This window comes from Dermacentor albipictus, unplaced genomic scaffold (assembly GCF_038994185.2).
Source record: "Dermacentor albipictus isolate Rhodes 1998 colony unplaced genomic scaffold, USDA_Dalb.pri_finalv2 scaffold_17, whole genome shotgun sequence".
Taxonomy (NCBI): domain Eukaryota; kingdom Metazoa; phylum Arthropoda; class Arachnida; order Ixodida; family Ixodidae; genus Dermacentor; species Dermacentor albipictus.
Genome location: NW_027225571.1, coordinates 5,250,980 through 5,269,403, shown reverse-complemented (window position 1 = coordinate 5,269,403; position 18,424 = coordinate 5,250,980). Strand labels below are relative to the sequence as shown.

Genomic DNA, 18,424 nt, shown 5'->3' with positions numbered 1-18,424 from the left:
TAAAGCCCACATGTCAGTGGTCTCCAGTGCATGTTCAGTGCAAAACAAGCAACTTCCAAGACAAAATTATCCTTTCCTAAATGATTACATGTATCAGGTTTTAACAAGCCTAGTGTTTTGTTACTGGGATTAAAACTTCACTGAACACCATCACTGGGTGTTAAAGGCATACTGAAAACAACTCCACCCACATTGTTGCTCTTAGGAGAAATACATATTGTGGCACATTCCCAATTCATTGACATTTGTGTGGCAGCAAAAGATGCATTAATTGCTGAGAAAATAAAATCTAAAAATTTGTCTGCCCCTTAATTCAAACTTGTGACACGTACACTATAAAGGACTTCATGAGAAGCATTTTCAAGTGACTTGAGGGACAGCATAAGGCCTCTGTGAACCGCACCCACAAAGCTGACAGGAAAATGCACTGCAGTGCACTTTGGTGAAATGTTAGTTGAAACTGTTCTCAGACCTCTCATCATGCAAACCAAATACCTTTGCTATGGCACTCATTAGCAAGATCCCGTTATGGCATTAAATAAATAGTTACTGTCATTAACATTCAGGCAAGCATTTTTTTTTTTTTCAAGGCTCGAAATCAGGAGTTCGATACAAACCAGTCTCGTCAGGAAGGTACATGGTGGCAAATGAAACAGCTCCTACTAAAAAAAACAACTGAAATGACATTTCAGCTCTCAGGAAGCAGCCCACAATGGGGAAAAACAGTGCTATTGCTTTAAGAACAATTCACATAGAACCCAGACATCTCGCATAGACTGGTGGCGAGATGTCTGAATCAGTGCATATGCTGAATCACCTCTGTGATTCAGCATATGCACTGCTTACATACTCAACGACTCGACATGTAGTGATGACGCTGGTTTTTTTTAGTTTTTTTCTTGTCTTTTTTTTGTGTGTATGTGTGGCCAGCTAGGACTATGACCTGCAGAAACAAAAAGTTGCACAGACGATCTAACAATATGACACAAGCAACATGTGTAAGCCATGGTGATCTTGCCTAAATGGTTTTATGATGAAAGCTTTTCCAACTGACCTTGCTTTTCTAACTTTGCCGCATCGAAATGTATAAACTTGCGTCGGAACATCCCATATTTCCTTTCGCTGCAATTTACCTGAACTGGCCCAATAATGAATTTGGCTGGGATTGACAAGCTCCCCTGGGCTTGCTGCAATGCTCTTTGCGATGAATGGCTGACCATAATGCTTGCCACTGTAGTTTCTGCAAGATCATGATGGTGCGCCTACACCCATGTAACATGGGTGTAGCGTTTAACAATAATAAATCAAAGAAGCTTTACTATCCCACAAAAAATCAGAGTAAGAATCGGGCAGAACACATTTGGCAGGCACTCTCAGATTATGAACCGCAGCTTGCCAGTATCCCTTAAAGGGCCCCTCATCAAGCCTGACAAGCGCAGAGCATACAATGCGCACTAATGATTGTGTTTGCAAAGAATTGCATCGCTACAGACCACGGAAAGGTCTGAAATTTCAATCCCAACGCCGTTTCTTCTTTCCCTCATGGCGACCACATTCTGAGCTCGATGGTGAGGTACTAGTAACGCTGCCTCTACGTACTCATGTCCGCAGTGTGACATTGCTCGTGGCGACACGCGGCTTCGAGAATTATTCAAGGCAACATCTGTTATTTGTGTGATCTGTTGCTTGAATTGACGAATTGAAGTTCAGAAAAATAATAAAATACACAAACTGAATGCCTGCAAGTTTTTTGTTTTACTTTGCACTGAAGCAAAAAAGAGATGCAGTTACATGCGCAGGTACCAAAGCTATGCCAGTTTCCATGTGTTCCAGCGCGTGATTGCACTCTGCAATCCTTGTTCTGCCTCAGTATTCATGGAGCACTGAATTATACTGCTAGCCATCTGTCCTGGTGCACAGCGCGCAAAATCGTGCGCTGTGTGAAACCAGACAATCACCACAGCTAGTGCACAACGCCATCGGCGGGAGTGCGCAGCAATGGAAAAAAAAAAACGAGAAGAAAAAAAAATCAAGGTGGGGCCTGTGACGCATGCGTCACGCGATCCTAGAGGTCCGGTATGGGAGAACGCAGGGAAAGAAATTCACTTGCGGAGGCTAGACAGGGCTATTGGAGACAGTGTCTTGCCGGGCAGTGGAGCACACCTTCTGAAATCATGGGTTCGTGGCACTGAAATATTTCTATTTCTGCTATTAATGAGGTGATTTGAAAATTTTTTATGGCAGAGCGCTCCCTTGAGGACACGTAACAACTTCCAGCTTATAACCAAAATTTGCTATGGGGCCTGGTGAGGGGCCCTTTAAGAGGAAAGTATATAACAGCTGTATCTTGTCTAGTAATCTCTGGTGCAGAAACTGAACGAAAAGGATTGAAATAATACTGAGGACAGCATGGCGGACAATTAAACAAAAATTATTGGTGTAATGTTGGGAGACTAGAAGAGAGCTACTGGGTCAGGGAACAAATAAGCCAATGCTATCCCAGCTGAAAGTGAGGAGAAATGAGCATGAGTAGGGCATACGATTTGAAGCAAGATCACCAATGGTCTTTTAGGACAATGGAATGGATTCCAAGAGAAAGGAGAAGTAACAGGGAGTGCCAAAGAACTACTAGGTGGGCAGATGAAATTAGGAAGTTTGCAGAGGTGAGCTGGGCGCAGCTGGCACAGGACAGAAATAATTGGAGAAATATTGGATAGGTCTTTGTCCTGCAGTGAACACACCGTATTTGCACGATTGTAAGTCTACCACTTTTTTAAATTTGAAAATCCGAAGTGAGGGCTCGACTTACAGTCGAAACTGAAACATGGCACCGCCAAAAAAGCGAGACCAACGGGAGCTACAATGTAGTTACAATTTTATGTTTGCTCTATGGCCCCACCCGTAGCTTTTTGCTATCCTGCATGTTTGTTCGCTTCTCGGAAGAGTTTTTCAACATTTTTGTGAGTTTTACAGTGCACACAACACTCATGAGGGTGTCTATAGTTGATGGAAACGCCGCTGCTCCATTCGCGGCTTCAGCCTCAGAACGGCGGCGCTTGCAGGGAGCATCGGTAGTTCATGAAAGAGCAGACACCGCTCGCCGGTTTCTCTTTGCCTGTTTCGCTTTGCTTTCTTGACGAAAGGCATTGGTTTGACGCGTTCCACTCGACTGCCGCCTACGTGCTACTTCTATGCTTCCTCAGTCGTCATGAGTGCTCCAGGCCCACTAATCATTCGGCACTCGTTCACAGCAGCGTTCAAAAGGGCTGCCATCCTTTACGCCGAAAAAACAAATCGCTGCGCAGCGGGCTGCAAGTTCCATGTTTCTGAGTGGGTAGTGCGAGAGTGGCGACTGCAGCGAAGCGAAATTTTCACCTGTGACGGCAAGTGAGGAATTTCCGACGTGCCGAAGTCTGGAGGCTTTCCGGAGCTGTAGGCTAAGCTTGCGGCGTACGTTGCTGAAATGTGCCATCGGTCCCTGCCAGTGAAGTGCGACATGGTCATGAAACAGGCCCGGATCTTCGCCTTTTAAGGACCTGCTCCGCCGTGAGTATGAGTGGCTGGCGGCAGAAGACCGCGAAATTACGCCAACCAAACCTGTCAAAAGAGGCTTCCAGGCCACTGCGTGTGGTTGGGTGCATTCGGCGTGGGCTGCTATTCCACAAGATGTCGTGGTATGGTCGTTTGCCAAATGTGAAATTTCGTGGGACAACGATGCAGTGTGGGACTGTAGCAACGATGACGATGGCAGCACTAGTGAAGATGAGTAGTCCAGTGACCATGTCAGCTATTAATAAATTTTCGTTATCGAATGCTCCCTTGGGTATGCGGAGGATATGGGGAGGTCGACTTGCATTCGAGTCGACTTACAATCGTGTTAATACGGTAGTTGGGCTGATGATGATGAGGAGGTGTTAAAAGGAATCCATTGTTTAAGATAGAAAAGCCATCATTCAAGTATGTCTGTGTGCCATGCAGTATGAGGTACATGAACAGCTGCTTCTGTATCTTGAATAAATCCCCATCGGATCCTTTGCTAAATATCTGAACAACCTGGAACTAGTAATCCACTTGACATTTTAAGGCGATGATAGCAGCCTCGCCTTTTCTTGATGTGCTTGTTTTACAAGAATCTTCACGAATAAACATTTTCAGAAAACCTGCAACAGGTTTTGAGCACTGTACGATCAGTTTCCCAAGCATTCAATAGTAGTTGCTTAACACTTCCACTCTATGTGAGGAATCTGTAGTAAACAAGAAGACTAGCCTGATGACTTGGAACATACCATGTATTCTTGTGTAATGGCCTCAGCCGGGTAAAAGCCGCACCCAGCACTTTATAAAAATAATGTTCCAAAAATATATTTAAGAATTCCCCGTGTATAAGCCACACTCTTGATTTTTGAGAAGGTTGGCAATGTTAGCTGTAGTGTAGTGTGAGAATTCCTAAGTTTCCTTCTTTTTTTAATTGGTGAGAAAACAAAAGGCAGCCGTGCCGACTTCTTGGTGCTGGCAATAGCAAAAGTACAGCCTCCGAGATGCTGCCATCACTGATCTGTGGGGCATCACCATTTATTCCAGCTGGCATGCGACGCGCTATGGGAACGTCCAAGAATAGCCAGAGCCAGTAGGAGCAAGTACTGTAGTTCAATAAAGGCAAGTACCCCAGAAAATATTTATGGAAAAAAAAACATGGGTTTCTCAGTTTAATGGCAGCACGCCCGACTTTCACCCCAAGTCTCGGAAAAAGACCTGTAGCTATTACACAAGTATATACAGTATTTTAGGGAATTTTTTTACGTGTGGCTATCCTGGGCAGTTTAGTGGTTCAGTGGAATGCCGACTCGTCCACCCAGTACTATGTCCGACTCCAAGTGACTGAACGTGGGCTGCGATCTCGTATGCTTCAGGCATCAGCTAAATGTCAGTGTGTATATTATGCTAATATGAGACACCTGCTGTGCGTGTGCCAACCCTCGAGCTTCAGTGCAGATGAAAGGCAAAGGTAGCTAAAAAGGGAGGCAAATTCTCAGATGCTGCATGCGAAAGCCCATGTGCTGAATGCACATTTATGAATATCGGTAAGTTAGAGAACAAAATATTGCAGAAACAACAAGATGAATATGAACAATCAGCATGTGGCTTTGAATGCACTTGCAAAAATTCCGTATGTTCAGGCCATAATATCAGCTTAAAGGGAAGCTGAAGAGTCTGTCGAATTCAATAAGACGCTCATATACGGATGCGGGAACCTTATAAACCGTGTAGGTAAAATTTGGGGTTTTTTTTTTTTTTCAATTAGGAGCGACGTAATCGTCGGTTGAAATTGCGCTGTAGCTCCGCCCCCCTTTGAGTGAGCGAGCGGAGCGGAGACCGGAAACCGCGGTGTTGTGACGTCAACTCTGCTTCGTTCCTTCGCAGCGTCCGTGACCGTGCCTGACCGCGCTTGTTTCTGCGTGCATGCCATCGTAATCTGCTTCGATCGACCCTGCATTCCTTTGTTGGTGCGTCTCCGTGTATTTAGAGTGGTAGTCAACGTGCGTGGTAGTCAACGTGCGTGGTAGTCAACGTGAGTGGTAATCAACGTGAGTGGTAGTCAACAGATGAAGGTCACTACACGTACTGCATGAACCGGGAAGCTTTTCACGCGTTTAAACCATCTTTGTAGATTGCCGACAGCTTTGGACAGCGCACAAATACCGACGATCGCATCCCCGCTTACGTTCCACGAGGAGGCATGCAAGAACACAACACTACAGTTGTTTGACCGGAAACGAGTTCACTAGATCGGCGAAAGATCGGCGAGATCACTAGATTGCTTTGCAAAAAACGTACTCACCAAAGAGCATTTCCAACACGAGGAGATCCCAAGACTTAGCTTTCGTTCGCGTCGAAAGCACTGCTCGCACCAGCATCGTTTGCTTCTTCGAGAGGAGGCCGGCTCTTCGCAATCGGCTCGTACATGTAGGGAGTAACGCCGAACTCCTCAGAAAAACGCAGTCTCTCTAAATTTTCCATTACCGTCTCAGAAAAACAGCACCAAACTACCTGGCACCGCGCTTCATGTGTAGCAGCAGCGGTAGGCAGCGGCAGAGTTGACGTCATGAGGCGCACCGACCAATCACAGGCGGAAACGAGACGCGCGAGCTGGGCGTGTCCGCTGCTGCACTTTTCGTCGAAATAAAATATATTTGCGCTTTCTTTCGCTCAATTTCGATACGATATTCGAATTCGGAGGGTTGAAAACCATTATGTACAGATGTTCACTCATTTTTTCTGGAAAACCTTTCAGCTTCCCTTTAAGAATGACACTTGTGCTTGCAAAGGAAAATAACACAATATCATGGCTTTATCTTTGATTGATAATACTTATGACTGCACACATGCCGAGTCGCAACAATGGAAATTTGTCACTAGTCTATGCAAGGTGCATGGGCTCCATCACGTACTGTACATAAAGTGCTGCCACTACAATTTACAGTCGTTTTTTTTTCTCATGCCATTTTGTTTTCCCAATTTTTCAAGATCCCTCGGTGATGTTCACTAAAGTAAGCAAACTGACAAGGAAGTAATGAAACTGACATGAAGACATGCATAAGCATCACAAAAGAGCGTCATTTTCTGCCTGACACTATGTTTCAGTGGAAGTTCTACCACTCCAGTCAATATGCAGACATGATGACCCTCTCCTTTTTTTCAATCCAAGGATAATGAGACAAAGCGATTTTCAGTTTGTAGTCGCCGACTGATTTTCCGGACTCCAAAAATTCGGACATGCTCTATTCGGTCTGCTGCGCGGCACCGCCATTCTCCTCATAGACCATGACGTATAACAACTGCTGAAAGTTCGGACACCTTGCAACCTCTCGTCTGAATATTCGGACACTCCTCGAGCCAACTCGATCGAGAGCACCATGCACCGACTCTGACCGGTGCATGATTCGACTTGCTGAACGCCATTTTTGTTTTGAACGGAGCTTCCGTGCTGCCCCACGAAGTGGCGCTACTGGAAATCCCCGTTCATCATCATCGTTTCTGCCTGGTTCAATAGAGTGGCTCTACAGCAGTTCTGGTTTCAGCTTAGTAAGCCATGTCAAGACAATCCAGCAGCTGATTTGTTTCTTCGCGCACAACGCTGCGAGTAGGCCACATTCTTCGTTTGTGCGACTGGTGTCGGCTGGTGGTGTTTGCTTTGTGTGCTGTGTCAAGGTTCCGGTGATCCGACGCGGCATACGGAAACATCGCGTCAAGTGTCTAATGGCGCCGTCAGTGCCCGCGCAGACTGCGCTAGGGAATGCCTGCAAGCGGGTGCCGGGAGGCCTAAGATTTGTCGCCTTCCGATGTGCTCCCTACTGACGTGGAAAATGTTCTGGCGAGACCTGCGCAGTGGTTGCATTGCGATTCTGGACACAGTCTCATTTGACAGTTTCACAGGTGCTGACACTGCTGTACTGACATGCACAGAACTCGACGATGGCGAGATTATTCGTCAGGTTCGTGCTGCACCGCCGGACGATGACTCCGTGTCGGAAGATGACGCACCATGTGCTACACTGCCGTCGCATGCAGAACGTGTACAAGCAGTGACTGCTTCCAGCCGCCTATAGTGACCGTACGACCCTCTCCGAGATTCAGCCTTATCCGATTGCGCGTAAACAGAACAGCGTGCAGCAGCATTCACGATTTCTTCAAGCCTACTGCCAAGCGTGAATAAGTGCGTGGAAATAAAGGATTTCATTTTTTGTCTTAATCTGCTTTTTTGGACACCTGTTTATTGGGACATTTCCACAGTCCCCGTGAGGTCCAAATAAACGGTCAGCGACTGTACTTGCATTTCTTGCGGTGGTTATAGCCCTATGTGCATTATTTCTAAGTTGACTGATTGTACTAAAAAGGTCAAGACATACACTAAGTGACTTTCTACTGCACAAAAATTGCACATAGTTTCACTGAGAAAGCCAGTGAGATGTTAATATGAAGTAAGGTTTACCAAAAAGAAAAATGCCTTCCGAAACAAACACCAAAGATAGTCCATTGAATTTACAGAAAGTAAAAGCTGAAAAGTTCAAACCTTAGATACAGCATACACGCCAGATAATGCCAGAACCACATCAGCTGCCAGACTTCAAGTACAAACAAAGCACTACTATAAACACCCTCAGTAACTACAGTCGCCAACCGTTTATTCGGACCTCACGGGGACTGCGGAAATGTCCGAATAAACAGGTGTCCGAAAAAGCAGATTAAGAAAAAAAAAATTAAATCCTTTATTTCCACGCACTTATTCGGGCTCGGCAGTAGGCTTGAAGAAATCGTGAATGCGCCGTTGCACGCTGTTCCGTTTACACGCAATCAGATAAGCCTGAATCTCGGAGAGGATCGTAAGGTTCGTAATAGGCAGCTGAAAGCACAGTCACTGCTTGTACACGATCCGCATGCGACGGCAGCGTAGCACATGGTGCGTCAACTTCCGACTCGGTCATCGTCCGGCGGTGCAGCAGAAACCTGACGAATGATCTCGCCGTCGTCAAGTTCTACGCATGTCAGTACAGCAGTGTCACCACCTCAATGAGACGGTGTCCGGAATCGCAATGCAACCACTGCCTAAGTCTCGGCAGAACATTTTCCGCGTCGGTAGGGAGCACATCGGAAGGCGACAAATCTTAGGCCTCCCGGCACCCGCTTCCTGGCATTTCGCAGCGCAGTCTGCGCTGGCACTGTCGGCGCCATTAGAGACTTGACGCGATGTTTCCGTATGCCGCGTTGGATCACCGAAACCTCGACACAGCGCACAAAGCAAACACCGCCAAGCCGACACCAGTCACACAAACGAAAAAACGCGGCCTGCTCGCAGCGTCGTGCGCGAAGAAACAAATCGGCTGCTGGATTGTCTTGACATGGCTTACTAAGCTGAAACCGGAACTGTTGTAGAGCCACTCTATCGAATCGGGCAGAAACGATGACGATGAGCGGGGATTTTCAGTAGCGCCACTTCGTGGGGCAGCAAGGAAGCTCCGTTCATAACAAAAATGGCGTTCAGCAAGTCGAACCGTGCACCGGTCAGAGTCGGTGCACGGTATTCTCGACCGAGTTGGCTCAAGGAGAGTCCAAAAAATCAGACGAGAGGTTGCAAGGTGTCCGAACTTTCGGCAGTTATTATACATTATGGTCTATGGAGAGAATGGCGGTGCCGCGAAGCTGACCGAATAATCGGGCATGTCCGAATAATTGGAGTCCGAAAAATCGGTCGGCGACTGTATAGCAGGAATGCAATCAAACCAAACAAAGATTTCATGCGCACAAGCCCTCATACTTGCCAATAGCAAAATAATGCTGGCAATTTCTGTAAAGCACCATCCATGACGCATCAAATCCACAAGAAAACACATTACAATTTACCCATAAAAAATGGATGGTTACCCGACCACCAAAGGATTACTGGCATTGAAGGCGTGCGCACACACACACACACACCCTCTCTCTCTCTCTCTCCAACAACTTATTCCTCTAGGTTTTGTGCTGCCCTGGCCAAGTATCCATGACCTCTGCAAGCAGTGTCCACAATCTCATGAAAATAGCCATATGCTCCTACACAATCTCAGAAGCAACAGTACCAAGCTCTCCAAACCGTCAATATGTTAGTAACTGGGCACCATGCGATGTGGCTATTGCAGATTAGACGAATTAAGAAGTGGTCGAGCACAATGGCATAGAGGGGGGGGGGGCGTAGGTTGGGTGGTCAAACCCCCCCCCCCTTCATAACGGAACAGAAAGCTTCGGGAAGTGGGCTCCAAAAGAGCAACATGGATGGAAGAGAAAGCTTGAATGTGAAAGCAAGGCAAGGGCTAGTGGCAGTTCAAACAGGGGGAGGGGTTGCCATGGGAGTGATCCCCTCTCTCCTGCACAGAACATTGCGGCCGCACTCATGGCACACCTCTACCTCATTCCAGATGTTAACCGTAACTGCTGAGGGGGGATCAGCGCTAAAAATTCCACGCACAAATAATGATGGGACGAGCGCATGCATAAAACTTGAGGGCATTGTTGCTCCCAACCGGACCTTTGTGTCATTGAAGAGCTTCTCATTTCTGGTACCTGACTGAATTGTGTACACCAAAACCACGGAGTAAGACATATAGGAGGTGAAACTCCCGTCAGCGCGAGCGAGCGCGGGCGACCAGATAAAGTCACAATTGTTGCATGCGCCGACGCTACCCTATGCAGTGGCGACACCATGCGGCGCGTCGTAGAAGCCGCAGCGGAAAAAAAAAAAGCAGCGCTCGGCAGGCGGCTCGGCGGCTTCAGCGGCTCCGGCGCTCACTCCGACGGCGCCCGCTCAAAGCAGACGACAAGCAGACGACACGGGTGTTTGCTTCAGCGGGCACGCCGTAACGTTGTATTTGTACGCCCTTAAGTCAAACAACAACAGTTTTTGTCGGTGTCGGTTCGAGGGCCGCAATACTAACAGCGCTGCTACGCGCAGTGCGACCTCCTTCAGAATTTGCTAGACTAAGATGGGACGCAGGTGTTTTGTTGAAAATTGCAAAAGCGGTTACAAGTGTTGCAGCGAGAAGGTGAGCTTCTTCAAGGTACCGAATGATCCTGCGCGTCTGCAAGCATGGGCTGCGGCAGTTCCTGGGGGTGGCCGTCAGCTCACGTCGAGGCATTACGTCTGCGAGAAGCATTTCACGAGCAATATGATGAGACGTGATAAGTACTACGGTGAGCTTGGAGGCGAGGTAATTCTTGACCACCCGAAGAAACCTGGACTGCGTCCAGAGGCTGTTCCCTGCATCTTTCTTCCGTCTTCGGCAACATTGAGATCTTCGAAAAGGAAGCGGACTCCCCGGGAAGCGTCATGTCATGCCACCAAAGCACCAAAAATGAGTGTATGCGACAAGCCGGGAACATCAACGGCGGGGAACGTCAGCGATGCTGACACAGCAGGTGAGGCCCAGGGGCATGACGAACATCAGCTTTCTTTGCATTCACGCAACGACCTTCTTCCATGTACCAGTACCAGCATCTCCGACATGTGCACCTCAGAAAATCAGGGCAAAGCTACCACCATTCCTGCGGCTGACGTGCAGTCATGCGGTTCCTCGTCTGAACAATGCTTGCTTCACAAACTCATGAAAGAGAAGCCTCACATGTTGCCGAGCCCAGCATGGAATCGCCATGAAATAAGTACGGAAGGCGTCGAAAGTATTTGTTTCGCGGAATTCAGGAAAGCTTCAGCAACTTCACCACCTACTATGATCAAGAGTTTAGAGCTAACAATGTGTGGAGAGGGGCTGAAAGTAAGCCAATATGTTTTCGAGCGCGAAGTGAGCAGTAAGGTGTTCAAAGTTCCTAGCCTCCACGACGTCCCAGACATCACTGAATTGCTTGCCACGTTTCATAAAAGCGTTGTCTGCGACGGGGGTCCTACAAAGAGCAAGTTTCTTGGTATCCAATTAGAATGCGCCACAGTTGACAAACTCGGATTCTGGAGGCATACAAATTGTTTTCTGCTTCTTGATGCGTCTGAAACGCAATGCGGATCATGCAAATCCTTAGACAACACGCTGCGTGTTCACAAAGCGCGGAAAGAAAAAGGAGCGAAAGGGATACGCATACGACTTCCGGTGACTCCTTCGAAGAGACCAAAGTTGGAAGCATTGCGAAGGCAGCGTATTGCCTCCTACCGCTCAAAGTTAAGGCTTTTGAAAAGACAGAAGGAACTCATCGATGAACTACTCAAGTACAAAGAGCAAGTTCAAGACCTAAAAGACAACGAAGTGGAAGATCTGGCAAAGAAAGCGGGGCTCCCAGAAACGCACCGTATGTTGTTAACGGAGTGCATAGCTGCTGCGAAAGCTACATCAAAACAGGGAAGGCGTTACATGGACAACTGGCTGCTACTGTGCCTACTGCTGCACATTCGTTCGCCATCAAGCTACAGGTTTCTTCGGGAAAGCGACATATTGCCTTTGCCGTGTGTTAGAACCGTGAGGAAATACATTGCTACCGTAGGGCTGAAATGTGGTTTCGACTTAGATTTCTTCGCAGCACTGAAACAGAAATTAGAAGTGAAATCTAACTTCCAAAGGCATGGCATGCTTCTCTTCGACAAGGTGCAGGTGAGGGAAAGAAAATGTGTACACTCGAAAACGCTGACCTACATCGGCCTCGTTGACTACGGTGAGGGTAGAAGTGAAACGTCTGCGCTGGCCAACCACGGACTTGTGTTCATGTTTTGTCCTTTCGGAGAAAATTATGCACAACCTATCGGGGTGTTTGCATCAAGGGGAGCGACAAAGGGAACTGTTTTGAGCCAGTTGGTGCTGCAAGCAATAGTGATGTTGGAAAACGCAGGCGCAATTGTTGACGGCATCGTATGTGATGGTGCCAGTACCAACAGGAAAATGTGGACTCAGCTTGGTGTCAGTGGAAAACTGGACACAGCCAAGCACTTCTTTGAGCACCCGATGTATGAAGACAGAAAGGTGTACGTATTTTCCGACATACCGCACCTCTTTAAGTGCATTAGAAATAGACTGTTCAAACAGCGTTTGCTCAAAGTAAAAGGAGAGTGGGTGAAATGGTGGTTCTATGTAGCTGTCCACAAAGATGATCTGAAGAATGCCGGTGGCTTGAAGGTATGCCCCAAGATAACAAGCCGCCACGTACAACCCTCAAACATGGACCTCATGCGTGTAAAACTCGCAACGCAGGTCTTCAGCCGATCCATGGCTTCAGCCATCAAGTACTACAGCGAGCGGAATGTGTTCAACGCACTGGAGGCGGCGGGTACTGTGGATTTTACAGAACGTGTCAATGACCTATTTGACGCAATGAACAGGTGACACCCCGGAGACGCCGTGCGAAAAGAAGGCAAAGACATTCTTGTGATAAAGGAGTCCCTAAAATGGCTCAACGACTGGGAATGCGATCTCAACTCTGGTGTTATCACGAAAGAAATGTTCCTGACTCCATCAACAGCCGAAGGCCTCCGAGTTTCCATCTTATCTACGTTAGACCGGAGAGAATATCTTCTAAACGCATGCGGCTTCAAATACGTTCTTACTGCAAAATTCAATCAAGACCCTCTAGAACGATTTTTCGGAAAAGTCCGACAGGCAGCCGGTGAAAACGACCACCCCGACATGCCAACGTTCCTTCAGCTGTGCAGAATGCTCGCTGTGTACAGTCTGCTGAAACCGCCTAAGCTTGGCAACTGCGAAGCGCAAGAGGAAGCGCCTGTTATTGATTTTGCTGCCTTCAGAGCTGCATACAAAAGCAAGAAGTCCGACAGGTCTAACATAGACATGCTCAAAGCAAAGCTCGACGGGCTCATTGAAACTGAAGAATGGGACTGTGACGACATCGTGCGACATGACTACCGCAGTGCCGATGTTGTCGACGCCATCCTGTACTATGTAACAGGGTTTGTCAGCCGAAAAATGACGAAGTTGCTTCCCTGCGCAAAATGCAGGCAGTCTCTCTCAGTCACAACCACGAGTAGACCAGAGGCAGCGCTGACGCACATCAAGACACGAGGTGGTCTCACTCACCCCAACTCACAATTATACGAAATGCTTCGCTGTGCTGAGAATTTCTTTTCGAAGAGCATGGACGACTGCGATGTGTTCTGGAGCACCATTGAGCACGTTCTTGACAATTTCGCACTGACCTTTCCATGCCACGAGCACAAGAATGAGGCCATTGCAAAGATACTGCAGTATTACATCGCTATGCGCATGCGACAACACTGCCTCTGCGAAGCCAGGAACACTGTGAAAGTCTCGCAAGAGAAAAAAAAGCTATCGAGGCTGTGCGCTAACTGAGTGCTTCTGCTACTATTCACATTTGTGAGTGAACCTCCGTGTGTGTGCAGATGTGTCTGTCGTGTGACGTATGCGTGTGGTTAATAACGTTCATTTAAAGTAATGTGTACAAACTATATTTTGCGTGCCTTCTTTGTAATACATGTTGACAGTTCCTTTTTGTTGTCCCTAAGGAACACTGATATTTGTATTTGTATGCGCCTTTTTCTTAACCCTTTGCCTTAACCCTTTTTCTTAACCTATGCGCCTTTTTCTTAACCCTTTGAGGGTCGATTTTTTTCGCTATATGCGACCGCCCAGGGTCGATTTTTTTCATTGCAGATTCCGATTCTTCTTTGGGATATATTTCGAAAAAAAATTACCGTAATTTTTCTAGTGTGACTGTAAAGTGAGAAAAAAATATTTTGCGTTGGTATATATGCACTCTTCATTCATGGATAACAAAAATAAAAAAGGAAATATACTTATCATAATTAAAAATTTGATGCATTTTTATGCACATAGTTCAAGGCTCTGAAAATCCCCACGCGAGAATATTTCGCAAGCCTCAAATGTTCTTGCTCTTACACTAATACGTACGTCCATAGCGTACTCGAACTGCGTAGGTGCGCGCACTCAAGAAAACTGTTTTGTCGTGTGCCCATCAAAAAAAGCAACACGTGTGGCAAACTTCCGCTAATCTTCCTCTTATCGCCAAGCAGCTAGGGCAACTAGTTTTCGCGAGTCTTAAAAAAAAAAAAAAAGGAACGGAAACACATGCACGGCGGCATCCTTCCTACGCGCACCCCTGTGAGCACTAGAGCGAGAAACAAGCGGTCGCCCTTTGAGCGATTGGGAACGAGATAGCCATCAGTTTCGCAAGTGCAAAAGGCCGAAAACCGCCCGCCACGGAGCAAGATAGCCCTGGCTACAACCAGAAGCTACGTATCATCTTATAACTGTCATGGAGAACGCGTTTTATTTTTTACTGTGCTCAAATGGCTGAAGCGTAGCAGCAGTTGCTCTTCGGGCTACAAGCGGTAAAGAAGCGCGCGAGAGTGCCCTCAGTAGAAGTCAGGCGCGCTCGGCCGAACGGGAGCAACACGCTCGACCGGTTGCCCTGGCAACCGAAACGGCGGTAATTTCTTCCCATGCCGCCAGGTGCCGCCAGCATGAAAATATATCCGCGGGCTTGTGACCTTTTCTGGTCGCCGCAAACAGCGGAATTTCCACTCCTAAAGATTTCTTGCTCCGTGACCAAAACTGATTTGTGTACACCAAAATATATCAAGGACGGAGGTGCTTGGCCAGGGAAGGGAAGCTATGAAAACCACAACAGGTGGGAGGGCAGGTTGGTGAATGGCTTCGAAGTCCACGCAAAAACATAAATATAGCAATGTTAGCAGCCACCGTGACATTCAACCCAGTAAATGTTGAGTGACAGTGACCCATTTTCAACACTGTTCTTTTTCCAATATATGTACCAGCTAAATCATCGATATACTTTATATAAATGCATAAATTCGTAAAGCAAATTTAATTTTTTTCAAAGAATATCCTCCTTTTTAAAAATATAATAAGGATGATAGCATAATTAGATGCAAAGTGGCTTCACGCAGTAGCAGTGAAAAACTTTTGTCAGAAGTGTTGTATTAGCAACACAAAAGTGTGCACCTTCGTTAAAGCATTCTTGTCTGGGGAGTGCTAGACAGAAGTGTCTTTGCGTGGTGCACAACCATACAAACGCACGCGCGTGCGCACACAGGAAGATGAGACACACAACTTCGTCGTTATATTTGGTTTATTTGCCCAACAGTTTCAGTCGGTGGACCAACCTTTTTCAAAGGTATCCCTTGAGAAAGGTCGGTCCACTGACCGAAACTGTTGGGTAAATATATCAAAGATAAACGCAAAGTTGTGCTTCTCATCTTTCTAAATATGCTTGGCCCATTGAAAAATCCAGTTACACACACACACACATTCCCAGCTAACTTGGACCAAGATTTTGAGAAAGCCTATGCGTTCTTCAGAACTGAAATCAGGTGGATGTTGTTAGCGTTTATCTAAACTTACAGCACCATTTTTGCTCGGCCATATTTGAGTAATTAGCAGTTATTTCACTTTTTAAATATAGCTTGAAATGTTCAGGCGTCAATAGGAAAGTTGTGGAGCTCCACAAATATTGCCCAACCCAGGCAGTTCCAACGAGATAGACTTAGCGTGGCCGTTTTTATTCAGAAAAAACAAAAGCCCGCGGAGTTTAAAAAATACCACGTGACAGCGCGCTCTGTGCGCTTGAATGTGCCTCAATTACAGTGCTCTCACTGGTGCTTTGTAAAAAAAACGCTCGCTTCACACCTTTCGTGCTGCCCACGACAGAGCTTCGCATTGTGCTTGGTTCTGAGATGAACGCCAGTGGCTTCAGGCGGCAGTTGAAATACAGCGTGGCTCCCATTTCAGCGGCAATAATTGCACTCTCATGGTAGCAGAATAAATGCGGAGGAAAAATTACAAGCTCATGAGTTCGAATTTGGGAGCAAGGCCCCAACAAGCAAACATGCATTATAACAAGCTTGATAACGTCGTGTGAATTACGCTGGTTGTCACAAAAGGAGGAATTGTAAACTGACATGGAAGGTTGCTTTTTAGCTTCTTGTCCATTCCTTGTCAACAGAGAATTTGTAATTTCATATTACGTGCCTTTTCCGTGTCATACAAAAGTTTCAAACAGATGGCCCAAACAGATAACGGTTGTAGATTTATTCACTGTGATGTCTGTCTAAAGAATGTGTTCAAACAAGTCGCCCTCTGCCCTAATGCAGTATTGGCACCTTATCAGCACGTCCGAGGTAGCTTTTTTTGATGACGCAATACGGTATCTCGCTGCAGGCCTCGGCAATCTCTGCCTTTAGCGCTTGTGGTGTAGTTGTTGGTTTGCAGTACACTGAGTCTTTCACGTGTTCCCACAAGAAGTCAAGAGTTGTCAAGTCCGGTGACCTTGAAGGCCATGCCACTGGTCCATGCCACTCGACCCACTGGCGTTTAAAGGCTTTGTCAAGCCAGGCTCGAGCAAGGCTGCTGCTGTGAACTGGTGCATCGTCGTGCTGATACTATGTTCGCTTTAAAAATGCAAGAGGAAGATCACAGCGAAAATCTTCGCCTGGGCCTTTCAAGATGTAGTTCACATACCACTGAGCAGGGAGCATGTGGTCAAAACATATGGGGCCAATTATCCTTCCGTCAAAGATACCGCACCCCACACTGAATGGCCATTGGTACTGGTGTCGGGTTTGCGCCACCCAATACGGGTTCGTATCGCTCCAGTAATACGCATTATGGATGTTGACTTGAGAATTTCTGGAGAAGGCTGCCTCATCTGTCCAGAGCACTTTGTCAACAAAATCCGGTATTTCGACACTGTTCATACGGATCAAATTTGAGAAATCAAGCTGCCATTGCAAGTCTCTTGCAGCTTTTGAAGCAGTTGGAGGTGATATGGATACATTTCAGCCTTCCTTAGAACTCCTGGCATTGAACACTGAAATGCCAACCTCACTACTCGCATCCCGCACGCCGGAATGAGGGTTTGCAGTCATCAAAGCCAAATTGTCTCCTTCAGACTCTTCACTGATGGTCCCCTTTCTGTGCTGCATCTTCTTGAAGCTACCTGTTTCTTTCAGCGAGTAACTCCTCATAATTGTGTTCGCACTAGGTCTTCCCCCACGTTGCCTATTTCGGTATACCTTGGCAGCTTTCCTCTTGCCGCTCCCAAGGCTAAGACCATGTTTGCCTTCTGCTCGCTTGAGTACGCCATGCTTTAGGCACTGCTAACAAATTCTTCGAAACGGGTGCGCGGCACGACAGTAATAGACAGCCGAGCTCACGTGCATCTAACCGCTGGCACAGCTTGGAAGAAAAGCAGTGTTGTAACAAATGATGCTCTCTCACACAGGTTCCAGATGTATGATGTATGTCTTGTGTGTGTTTTTTCTATTCCGCACCAACTTGATTACTGAAAAAAAAATTGCTCTTCTCGTCATATCGGAAGAAACAGCTGATGACGGCGCATTCTCCAGCGACAGGCGCGAGCGGCTGCTGACGCAGCACTTTTTTGAAGCGCAGTTGCCAGCTGCTGCCCGTAATGTCAGAGCCGAGGAAAGGTTGAAGCCCCCTTCGTAAGTGAAGGGAAGGCACGGCACTGGTGATGTTCTTACAAATCACTCACTAGATCGCTGTAATCGCGGCGCATTCGGGGCGCACTGTCATGTGGTATTTTTTCAACTCCGCGGGCTTTCATTTTTCCAGAATAAAAATGACCTTGTTAAGTCTATCTCGTTGGAAGTACCTGGGTTGGGCAATATTTGTGAAGCTCCACAGCTTTCCTAGGGATACCTGAACGTTTCAAGCTATATTTAATATGTTAATGAATTTATCTCGGCTAAATACTAAAAAAAGGATGAGCAAAAAATGGTACTGTAAGTTTAGATAAACGCGAACATCCACGCAATTTCTGTTCTGAAGAACTCGTAGGTTTTTTCAAAATCTTGGCCAAAGTTAGCTGGGACACCCTGTGTGTGTGTGTGTGTGTGTGTGTGTGTGTGTGTGTGTGTGTGTGT

At 46.8% G+C, this 18,424-nt stretch overlaps 2 long non-coding RNA genes across 2 annotated transcripts in view; one reads left to right on the top strand and one right to left on the bottom strand.

The window, feature by feature from the left end:
• LOC139052007 (uncharacterized) overlaps positions 1–18,424 on the top strand; it is a 48,898-nt gene that overhangs the window by 14,695 nt on the left and 15,779 nt on the right. The gene's annotated exons all lie outside the window — the stretch shown is intronic.
• Positions 1–18,424, bottom strand: part of LOC139052006 (uncharacterized) — a 36,941-nt gene that overhangs the window by 4,857 nt on the left and 13,660 nt on the right. The gene's annotated exons all lie outside the window — the stretch shown is intronic.